Below are 12,412 nucleotides of genomic sequence, written 5' to 3'. Positions count from 1 at the left end.
CAACTGTTTCCTGACTAATCACATTAGAGAAATGCAAACTGGACACACAGGTGTAATAGATATAATCTTTTTAAAGGGTTGCAATTTAACAAGACTGACCCTGAAGACTGCTGCGAAATACTTTCTCTGATTGTTTTAGTTTGAAGTGGATAAATACGAAATAAGTTCACTGGCACCAAATTGTACAGTAATTTAAGCTATTAGCGCCAGTTAAATATGCTATTTGTTTTTTTGCTCGCCATCAGCCATACTCATAATAATTGCTTGAGAGCTTGTTGGAGATACATTAACATGAAGCAGTCTGATAATTAGAGAATTAAAAGAAAGTCAGTTTTAATCTTCTTTGGAAAAGAAGACTAATGGATTTCACACACACGGTTAGCACATTAATCTCTGTTGATTTGGCTAATCGCTTTCTCTCTCTTGTATGTAAGATCATAGAAAGATGATTATGAGGTTTTGGGTTCTGACACGTTTTCGGTCCGGAAGAAACAGCTGAGTGTAATGATCGATGAATCTTGTATCAGGCCCCGGCAGACTTCATGATCCATGAGGAGGTTAATCAGTGCTAATCAGAGTAACTGACTGCTCTGAGCTAGCACACACCTCATTGTGTGTGTGTGTGTGTGTGTGTGTGTGTGTTTAGCTTTCACGATTGTTAAACAAACACGATGCATTTGTGAGGTGTATGTTTGTGTTTATTACAATGTGTACGAGGGACTGTGGGTTTTAATATGCATGATAAGAGGGAGCCTGAGGCGCATTTGATGAGTATCGCAACCCCTGCTCGGTGCTTTTTGATAACTCTATGTTTGAAGCATTTCTGTGCCTTCACTCTCGCTCTTTCCATTCATCTCTCTCCTTCCCTCCATCTCATCGTCTAGTCGAGTGTGTTCTGACAGGAAATAGAGCTCAACAGCAATCCATTGCCAGTGAAGGGGATATTTTTAGAGAAACTGTGTCATCCACTGAGCATGGCAGTACTTGTGTGAAGTCAATTTCGCCTGGAGGGAGGATTTAAGTTGCAGTGAGGACCAGAGGGGAACCCTTCTGGGAAGGTCATGAAATTAGCATTTAGGAAGAGTGAGTCAGAAGGGGCCTGCAGTGACAGATAGACAGATTCCTTTGTGTTCAACAGGAAAACACAGTGTTGTGTATTGTCATGGCATGCCCGCCTGCTCCCATCTCCTCGCCACTCCTTCCTGAAAGTGTGTGAAGTACATAATGACCGGAACATTGAGACTCTATGTGTACGTCTCAAAGGAAACAGGCAGGATTTACAAGTCTAAATCATATTGATTGATTGAAAATGTAATTCAATCATGACAACTCTCTGAACATTTTAGCATGGTGATGGATATAAAATAACCCCGTAGCAGATCTATACAGGTGGAGCTGGGGAAGGTGGAGGGTTTCAGAGAACTCCGAAAGCGCGCTGCAGGAATCTCAAGTGAATGCTAGCCAGCTATATAAATGCAAGGCAGTAAGCTCATTGGCTGCATATGCAGCATGAACCAATCAGCTTGTGCCAAGTCGTTTAACTCTCTGAATATCATCAGTTACGTTAACACCCCATCAGAATGCGCCATCTAGAGTTTCATGACTGAACTATATATTGTTATGTAGAATTCAAGTTTTTTTTTGTTTTACAGACTTTAATAGACTGCAGTCTTCAGCTTTTGTGGCCTCAAGCATTTGGTCCAAGGTCTTAAGAGGTGATAGTGGACACTGAACCCATTTAGCACTGAACTGATAAGTAACATCCCCACTGCTGACACTCTTGGCCTCTTTACAAGTGCTCTTAACTTCCTTTCTCACCCTCTCTTCTGCTCATTGTCTATAGCAGGGTTACAAAATAAACTCAAGTGTTTGTTTTGCTTTCTCCACATGAACGAGCAGTTCACATTTACATAGTAAATGTATTCACATAGTATTTCACATATGAAATACTAGACTTTAAACGTTTCTGCCTAGGAGAATAAATTCATGTCACTCTCATGTCATTCAAAACTTGTATGCATTTTTTTTAAATCTTCTGTAGAACAAAAGATATTTTGAAGACCGTTTCAACTGTTTTTGTCCATGCAATGAAAGTCAGTGGGCACCAAAACAACACTGGACCCTGAACTTTCACTGTATAGACAAAAATGTTTGGAGGCATTTTTTAAAAATATTTTATTGTTCCACAGAAGATAGAAAGTCATGCTGGTGAAACATGAGAAACACGAGGTTGACTAAATGATGACAGAATTTTCATTTTTATTCTTTTAAATGTTTTATAGACAAGTAAGATTAAGTAGAAAGCAAAAAGGGGCAAGAGTTTCTGTAGAAACTCAAATATTTCACATCAAATTCTTTCTATCCACATTCCATCCATTGGAATTTAAGATAAAACAATACTTGTATGAAACAGCTGAAAACATAAGGAGCAACCTGAGCAGTATTGTTTTCCTTTGGGAAATTCTATTATTATCAAAACTATGTTACATTCTCATCAATCTCCAAATGAACACTGATGGCAGACTGCTGTACCTATAAATGAGAAAGTCTATTTGTATGGGCATGGGGGGAACAGTGGGACCCCTCAGCTGTTACCATATGCTGTTTATCACGTTTTGTCAGAAACTCATCTGCTCTGGATGGTTTCTGAAGAGGCCCCTGAGTGGGTCTGTCATTCACATGGAGCCTCTTGAACCTGCCCGCCCTCAGCCTCCCTACATCCCAATTAATGGGAAAAAAGGCTGAGAGGGGGTGCTTGACTCTGACAGACACTCTTTAATTGTTATCCTCCATCCCTACGGATACTCTAGTTTTCACATTCGCAGACACAGGCTGTCTGATTGCTCTGTGCCTCTCTGTATAAGCTGAACACCCTTAGCCTTGAAGGAAGATGTGCTAAGCATATAAGCACTTTTGTGTTCAAATATCATTTTATCTTATTTTGTTAGATCTATCTATCTATCTATCTATCTATCTATCTATCTATCTATCTATCGGTCTATCGGTCTATCTGTCTGTCATTTTATGTATCATTTTGTCATGCTATCGTTTTCTCTGTCTGTAAGGCCTTCTCCTGGCCAACATTAAAACTTTATCTCAATTTGAATGACCAGAGTAAGAATCTATCATCTTTCTATCTGTCTATCTCTATTTCTATCTATTAATTCAAAAATGTATCCAGCCAACATTAAAACTTTGTCTTGAGAAATGTTGCTTTAATTTCATTTTAGTTTATTTTTGTAACCTTTTTTTTTTTTTTACATTTCAGTTCAAATAATTATTATGCATCATGTTTGCCACCTCAGTTAAACTTTAATTTGACACATTTTAATTGATGCATAACCCTTTTAGGAATATTGCAGTTTAGTGGCATAGACCTTTCTGATCTACACATTGTAACTGACATTACTCAAATCGATACAAACATTTTCCTCACACGTCAGTCTGCGTCGATACTTACATCAGCAGTGTAAATGAGAATCTCATTTCATGCCTCTGATCTTGTTCTTTGTTCGTATATCCTCAGATATTTGTGGCTGACTTTAGCAAATAACCATTGTGTAATGACACTGGCTACGCCCTAATGTGATATTCATCGCCCTCCATTATAATGAAAGGAAGTATACAATTCTAATCCATCAACTGTGGTTTACACAATATGCCTGTGATGTTTACCTTTACATGTTTTTACTGTTTGCAGGATCTGGTTGCCTGAATTCACCTTTGAAACCATTTCCTATTCTCTCTGCTTGTGATGGCAACCAGTCACTCCAGCTCACGCTATTGAGTTATTTGTGTTTGTGGGTGTGTGAGTGTGTGTAGTCAGTTTTGTGTGTGTGTGTGTTTGAGAGAGAGCAGAGAGAGAAATTTCACACCCTGTAGGTTGTAGGCTGTCAGTGACGCACATTCCAGACTGTCCGCCCAGGCCTCTGTCACAGCGCCATTAACACTAGTGCATGCTGGGAGTGCCACTCTTCTCTGTGAGTGCATTAATGGAGCCTTTAAAAAGGAAGGTTAAAAGCAGCCCATCCTGCTCAGATCAATTCTTTATTGTGGCAGTGAACTGTGGCTCCTGTAACTCTTTCCTCTTGTTAACATGATTTAAAAAGCTCTCCAAATGAACACTGATGGCAGACTGCTGTACCTATAAATGAGAAAGTCTATTTGTATGGGCATGGGGGGAACAGTGGGACCCCTCAGCTGTTACCATATGCTGTTTATCACGTTTTGTCAGAAACTCATCTGCTCTGGATGGTTTCTGAAGAGGCCCCTGAGTGGGTCTGTCATTCACATGGAGCCTCTTGAACCTGCCCGCCCTCAGCCTCCCTACATCCCAATTAATGGGAAAAAAGGCTGAGAGGGGGTGCTTGACTCTGACAGACACTCTTTAATTGTTATCCTCCATCCCTACGGATACTCTAGTTTTCACATTCGCAGACACAGGCTGTCTGATTGCTCTGTGCCTCTCTGTATAAGCTGAACACCCTTAGCCTTGAAGGAAGATGTGCTAAGCATATAAGCACTTTTGTGTTCAAATATCATTTTATCTTATTTTGTTAGATCTATCTATCTATCTATCTATCTATCTATCTATCTATCTATCTATCGGTCTATCGGTCTATCTGTCTGTCATTTTATGTATCATTTTGTCATGCTATCGTTTTCTCTGTCTGTAAGGCCTTCTCCTGGCCAACATTAAAACTTTATCTCAATTTGAATGACCAGAGTAAGAATCTATCATCTTTCTATCTGTCTATCTCTATTTCTATCTATTAATTCAAAAATGTATCCAGCCAACATTAAAACTTTGTCTTGAGAAATGTTGCTTTAATTTCATTTTAGTTTATTTTTGTAACCTTTTTTTTTTTTTTACATTTCAGTTCAAATAATTATTATGCATCATGTTTGCCACCTCAGTTAAACTTTAATTTGACACATTTTAATTGATGCATAACCCTTTTAGGAATATTGCAGTTTAGTGGCATAGACCTTTCTGATCTACACATTGTAACTGACATTACTCAAATCGATACAAACATTTTCCTCACACGTCAGTCTGCGTCGATACTTACATCAGCAGTGTAAATGAGAATCTCATTTCATGCCTCTGATCTTGTTCTTTGTTCGTATATCCTCAGATATTTGTGGCTGACTTTAGCAAATAACCATTGTGTAATGACACTGGCTACGCCCTAATGTGATATTCATCGCCCTCCATTATAATGAAAGGAAGTATACAATTCTAATCCATCAACTGTGGTTTACACAATATGCCTGTGATGTTTACCTTTACATGTTTTTACTGTTTGCAGGATCTGGTTGCCTGAATTCACCTTTGAAACCATTTCCTATTCTCTCTGCTTGTGATGGCAACCAGTCACTCCAGCTCACGCTATTGAGTTATTTGTGTTTGTGGGTGTGTGAGTGTGTGTAGTCAGTTTTGTGTGTGTGTGTGTTTGAGAGAGAGCAGAGAGAGAAATTTCACACCCTGTAGGTTGTAGGCTGTCAGTGACGCACATTCCAGACTGTCCGCCCAGGCCTCTGTCACAGCGCCATTAACACTAGTGCATGCTGGGAGTGCCACTCTTCTCTGTGAGTGCATTAATGGAGCCTTTAAAAAGGAAGGTTAAAAGCAGCCCATCCTGCTCAGATCAATTCTTTATTGTGGCAGTGAACTGTGGCTCCTGTAACTCTTTCCTCTTGTTAACATGATTTAAAAAGCAACCAAAAGTATTTTACTGTATAAATAATGCAAATGGAAGGTAATCACTAAAAGCAACAGGTTATGGTACACTCATCACTTTTTAGTGCTGGCGCAAACTGTACACAGACTTAAAAGCTTTCTGCTGTGAGAGAAGGAAAGAAGAAGAAAAATGCAGAGCTTTATGTGAGTTGAATAAAGCAGTAGGTTTGATAGAGAAGTACGGAGACAGCGTTTTGTATTCCCAGAAACACCATCACCTCACAGAAGGGGACAAACCACTTAAGACCTGAGCATTAGATACAGCACGGCTGCTTTATTCCAGCAGCGTTCATTAGGTCAAGACAACAGCATGGGCTTTCTTAAAGCACTTAAGCAGAGTTCATGGTCATTTATGAAGCAGGCAGTGGAGGTTAGAAAAAAAAAACATCACAACAATGTTTTAAGTAAGTTTGAAGGTACTTCAAGAAATAAAGGAACATTGAGATTGAATAGTTTTTCAATAATCCATTTTGTTTCAATTTCATAACCTGTTTTAATCTTTACATCATGTTTCTCACCAGAAAGAGGTCATGTTTATTCTCTGTAGCATAATTAGAATAGGAAACGGTAGAACTTCATCCATCCCTGAGGAAAATATCTTGTTATAATAACAGACACAGCAGCAGGACCCAATGTGTAATATCACAGAGGACATGACTTACAAATATATCAAAGAAAAGGTAAACCTGTTATGAAAAGAGAATTATATTTCTACTTTGAATTTTGTTTATTTAAAATAAATGCAAACGCTTTCAATATTACGTAAACACTGATTAATGGAAATAAAAGAACATTTATTTTAGTTTTGTGTATATACATTTTTAGTTATTTAGTCATTTTTTTAATAATGTATAGTTGGTAGGAAAAAATAAGAATTGTACTGAATTTAAAACAGTTAAAATTGTTAAATAAAAAGTGCATTAATAAGAGTATAATTTTAAATAAAAATTAAAGGATATTTATTATAGATTTATCTGTATACAAGTAATTGCTACATATAAATAGCTTGTTTTAGTGTCAGCTTGCGAACAAAGAAAAATATTCGAAATTCCTTCAGAAAACCACAAAATGGACTAATTAGGTATTTTAAAAATTTCAAAAGGAAGTATACACTTACCTCAAGTCCTCCGGCGTCCCTCCGCCAACCCAACTCCTGTTTTATTATGTATTAAAAATTATATAAACATTAATTAATTAGTCTAGGGGTGGTGGATCCAGAGGCTTGAGGCGAGTTTTGTGTTTGTGTCCTTCATCATGGACAGAAAGCCAAATATGTTTATCTCCCTCAAAGGTTATATAAAACGTATAAACTCATAAACTAAGGTTATCATTGTTAGAATAGATTTTGTAAACAGATATTCAGTAAATAATGATTTGAATACATCAGTTTTTTTTTTTACTCTAAAAACATTTTAGAGCACCAGCATAGCATAATCCAAGGCCAAAAAACACCCCCTTTGAATGTACAGCAAACAAAATAGTACAATCAACAAGAGATATCGAGCCATTTTTCAGTTATTCACCCATTCTCTGAGTCCTTCTGAGGTTATGAATATCATTATGAAAAATGCCTGCAGAAATGTGGGCCTGACAGTGGTTTGTGGGCCGTGACAGTGAGCTCTGTCCTTCTGGACTAGTGTCAAACTCACTCTATAATATCATCAAAGAGTTTTTTACCTTATCTGAGTTTCACAATATGATTGGATACACACCGATGGAGTTTGTCCAAGAGTTTCTGAAATGTGTTACTATCTGAGAGCTAGATAAAGAAAGAGAGAGAGAATTGCAGTGGCAGAATAGTCAGCACTCTCTCGTGAGTTAGATGGACCTTGGGCAGCTCCCTAGCCTTTCGCTAAGTGGACTACAGGGAGACGCTGATAACAAGGTAGCAGCACTCTGTGAAGTCAACAGAAAGAGAGAGAGCGGGGGATTGGAGATGTTAAAAGCCTGATAGAGGTCCACATGAGTTTCAGATTAAGGATGTGACAAGAATATCTTCCGATTGTGTTTGTGTAAATGGGAGAAAGAGATGTTATACAGTACATGATAACTCTGCTCAAGGAAATCCTGTTTGTATGATGTATTTGATAGTGTCCAGTGTGTGTACGTCTATGTATACACAACAGGTCTCTGGTTTTGTGTGGTCCGTATGTATTTCAGTTCAAGTCCATAGAGATAAATAAACATACAGTGCTGTGTGTGTTTGCCATGTTTATTGGGGATTTATCTTTGATCAACATAAAGGCACAAGATAATGAGCAATAAGAATGATATAATGGAGAAGACAGCTGGTATATGATAGAAAAATTCTGAGTAAAGGACAATGGACAAGGACAAAAATCTGAAGTTTCTTCACAGGAATGACAACTGGGAAAAGTATAAAGGCCCTTTCAACAAAACAATTACTGCTAAAATTATTTTAGAATAATCTATAGTTTAGTTTTTGGTCTTAAACTAAAACTCCTATACTGTACAGACCTCTGGCCACTGATAAACTAATAAAAAAAAAGTTGTTTCGTAAAAACCATTGTCAAAGGACTATTGTGTTCTTAACTGTAAATTATGTTTGATAAATTTGTATAATAATAATAATAATAATAATAATAATAATAATAACAATAATGATGACTATTATTATTATTATTATTATTATCAGGAAGTGTTTTGTGTTTGTGTCATTTCTATCACAAGAGGTATCCCATACCTTGCAACAGACCCTAATTGACTATAACAACTCTAACTATAAAAATACCTTTAATTACAATGTTTGAAAAGAAAAACACTAGCATCTTTAATGCAGGTTCCTTTTAAATTTATTTCCACTAATGTTGTTGTGTTGGGGTCTGATAGCATGGACAGATTGGGTGTGCTAACCTGATCACAGCTGTGTCATGCTAATGAGACCCTCAGGGCTGGGCTGGACTACTGCTCTTTGTTGTGTGGTTCCCATAAGACCTGATCTGAGGTGATAACCTTTGTTTTACACTGGGCCTCCTACAATACTGCATTTTAGACAGGTGTGTATGTGCGTGTGTGTCACTGGATAGGGAATAGTTACATGAAATCATCCTCAGAGAACAATATATCCCCCAGGGAAATTTTGAGTGCTTGTGATTTGTTGAATTGTTCACACAACGTCTGAAAGAGGCCGAGAACAAAAGATACAGATTTCCATCATACAAAACCCTCACATTTACAGTTTCATCAGTTATGGATGGAATTGTCTTTCTTTTATTAAAAAAAAAATGCGTTTCTCATTAAACAGTTGTAAAAAGGTACTTTTTGATGAAAGGTACCATGTGAGAGAGTGTTCAGTAGAGCCACTCCACAGCTAGTGAGCATGAACAAGTGTATCTGTGGGTGTTTGTGTGTGTAGGTGTAGAGTCAGCTATATTTCCTCTCATCCACTGTTCTCACTGTCAGATGATAGCTTGGTTGGCACTACAGAGACTGGCGGTGTTGAGGAGGTGCTTGACTTTTCATCCTATCCACTTGTGTCTCAATCACCAAAAATAACTGCACCCCTCTGAAGAACTCCAGACTCTCTCGCTTCTTTTTGTGTCACTCTAATGCTGTTTCTCCCAAAGTGCAACTGCACCTAAAAAACATCTATTGCGTTTACTGTTTTATTTTAAATGTAAAAAATATAAAACATACATATTAGCAAATGATCAAAGATAATATAATATCATTTAGCAGTGTTCCACAAATATTGATATAACCATCCAGCAGCAATGCTCATTTTTTGTCACTGTTTCTATCACTCCGCGTGTGTGTGTGTTTGTGCCTTCCATACAAACTGGCAGTCTGTGCATTAGGGGTGGGGATTTTAGAGTGACTCTTTTTGCAGGTCACATCCATACACCAGTAGGTGGCGAAAAGTAACTGTCTTTATGAGTGAGTCACGGATTCATTCATTCAACCAATTCGTTCAAATGCACTGATTCTTTCAGGAATGAAACAAGTGACAGTGTTTACGAGTGAGTCATTAAATCTGTCACTCAACCGAATCATTCACACATTCATTCAATAAGGCCACTACTGTATGTTGCTTAGAGATGCAAACAGTGGCTTCTCTGTCTTCGTTTGGTGGAGCAAAACAGACAAAATAACTGGCAATACTGTTTATAAAATCTAAGTTACCTTATATCAGGGCTAATACCTAAAACCATTAAAAAACTGTTACTTGAAATAAAAAAAGTTAAAATAAAATAAAATATAAAAAAATTTACTAGTTTATTATTTAGTTTATTGTTATTAGTTTTGTTATTAAATAAAACTTATTTTAGTGTAACTAGGCAACATTTCTCATTTTCATTTAGTTTTTTAAACAATAGATATATTTGGGAAAAAAAACGAATAAAAATGACAAAAACACAACAAAATTATTAAAACTTTGACTAAACTTTAAATTGATATTTTAAATATAAAAACAAATAGTATCTCTATAGTACCTCAATAATACTAGATATTAGCTTTTTGTTTATTGAGCGGTTGTATAAAAGCATTAGTGCTGCTTGTGTCATACTGCTAATTTCACAGTGGCGGTTACTAATGTACAGTTCATGTGAACATTTAGAGGAAAAACAGCATTCCTTCTCCAAAAACCAATGAAACGTCAGACTCTTGTAGATCCTAAAATGTTCTCAATTACTCAATTTTTACTGAGAGTCTAACATACACAAAGAGGCCCCATAAATGTTTTTACCCTCAGAAAATAATCCAGATTCTCTTTAAATGTGTATTTAACCTGTCTTTGAACCTAAGAGTGGACACAGCTATTGATTCCTTAGACAACATGGAGAAAAACTCAGTAAAGTATATGGCTGCCAAGTTTTTTCAAGAGAGCTCTCATGCCCCTATGGCTTACCCCCGGAGCTTTTCAAATAGCTGTGATAGGCAGCTGTGTCCCAAACAGGCTTATGAACATATAACACCCTCTCCAAACAAACACACACACACACACACACACACACTCGGCTGTGCTCAAAACAGGCTTATACACACTCACGCACACTGTGACAGCCAGCTGAGATCTCAACAGGCTTATGTGCCACAGGTTCCTGTGTGGAATCCCTTTCTTCTTTATGGTGAGATTATAGTGAATCCATCAGTACAGATGCAGATTGGATTGGGAGGAGAATCCCTAAAGAGAAGCTTTTCTTTACCCATAATCTCTGGCAGCTCCCAAATCAAAGTGTTGGATTAACGCTCACAGATCCACAAGCACCAAGTCCTTTTATATGGATATATATCATCCATTACCTGCACATTAGCATCTAATATATGCTATTCCTGCGAGCGGTGTGTGAGTCAGCACAGTCACGCCACGGCTCCTGTACTGAAGATATTACTTATACTGGAATTTGGCTCAATTTCTCTCCCTTGTTCTTACACACACTTACTCCACATACAACAGGCCAGGGCCAACTGCCAAAGCCTCCATCTTTCTTACTCTGGTTTTCATTTGGCGACAGTGCTCATGTCTGCGTTTGTCTCTTTTGATAAGGCTTTTCATCCTGTTTGCGTTGATCACAGCCTGACAAGTCTCTCTGATACACCATGGCCCATTCAGCCTAGCGCTGCACACTGAAGCTATTGTAAGCAGGAATGTCTCTTTTCAGGCCCCAATCCCACGTATGAAAGCACGTCAATAATCCAGAGACAGAGGCGCCACACAATACATGCATGCCATGCAGAGTCGGACCTAGTTTTCTGCTCCACTACCAGGGAAATCAAGCAAAGAAGAGAGAGGTAGGTAGCGGAAGGTTGCATGCATGAAAAAACAGGCAGTCAGAGACTGAGAAAAAAGCATTTTTCACGTACTGAGGATAATCTTGCCAGCTATTATTTGGAGCTGCATTAGCATGAAAATACAAAGCGTGTTTGTCAGAACAAAGGTGTGAATGAACAGGCACTTGGATATGAAACTGTTGTGTGTTTCCTCTCCATAATTACAGCTAAATCAGTTTCAACCTCTAGCAATGGTTATATAGCAACACATAAATCTGTGCTGAAATTAAACTGTTGCAGGTATATAGCAAATACCTGGTTTTATAGCCCAGGCAGTCATTTGAAAAGAGGGATGGAGTGCAGTCTGTCATCTTCAGCTGTTACTATGGTCATCAGAATAGACTTGACACTACTATGGTAGTATTTGTCTGTGGGTTGAAAACTCATTGAGTCACACTTTTGTTGTATTATACAGAACGTTTTTGTGACGGGTCACTGAGCAAGCAGGAAATCTCTATTATCTCTGCACACACCAACGGCACACAAGTAGCTTGCAGAGAGCTTACTGTTCATAGACGTATGTCTGCCATTAAAGGGGTCATATGATGCTTTTTTAAAGATCATTATTTTGCTCTCTCTCTCGATCTCTCGCTCGCTCGCTGTCTCTCTCTCTCTCTCTCGCTCTCTCTCTCGCTCGCGCTCTCTCTCGCGCTCTCTCTCGCGCGCTCTCTCTTGCGCTCTCTCTCTCTCTCTCGCTCTCTCTCTCTCTCTCGCTCTCTCTCTCGCTCGCGCTCTCTCTTGCGCTCTCTCTCGCGCGCTCTCTCTTGCGCTCTCTCTCTCTCTCTCGCTCTCTCTCTCTCTCTCGCTCTCTCTCTCGCTCGCGCTCTCTCTTGCTCTCTCTCTCTCTCTCTCTCACGCTCTCTCTCGCTCTCTCTC

Source organism: Sinocyclocheilus anshuiensis, unplaced genomic scaffold (genome assembly GCF_001515605.1).
Source record: "Sinocyclocheilus anshuiensis isolate Anshui unplaced genomic scaffold, SAMN03320099.WGS_v1.1 scaffold154, whole genome shotgun sequence".
Taxonomy (NCBI): Eukaryota; Metazoa; Chordata; class Actinopteri; order Cypriniformes; family Cyprinidae; genus Sinocyclocheilus; species Sinocyclocheilus anshuiensis.
Note: the sequence above shows the minus strand (reverse complement) of the source record.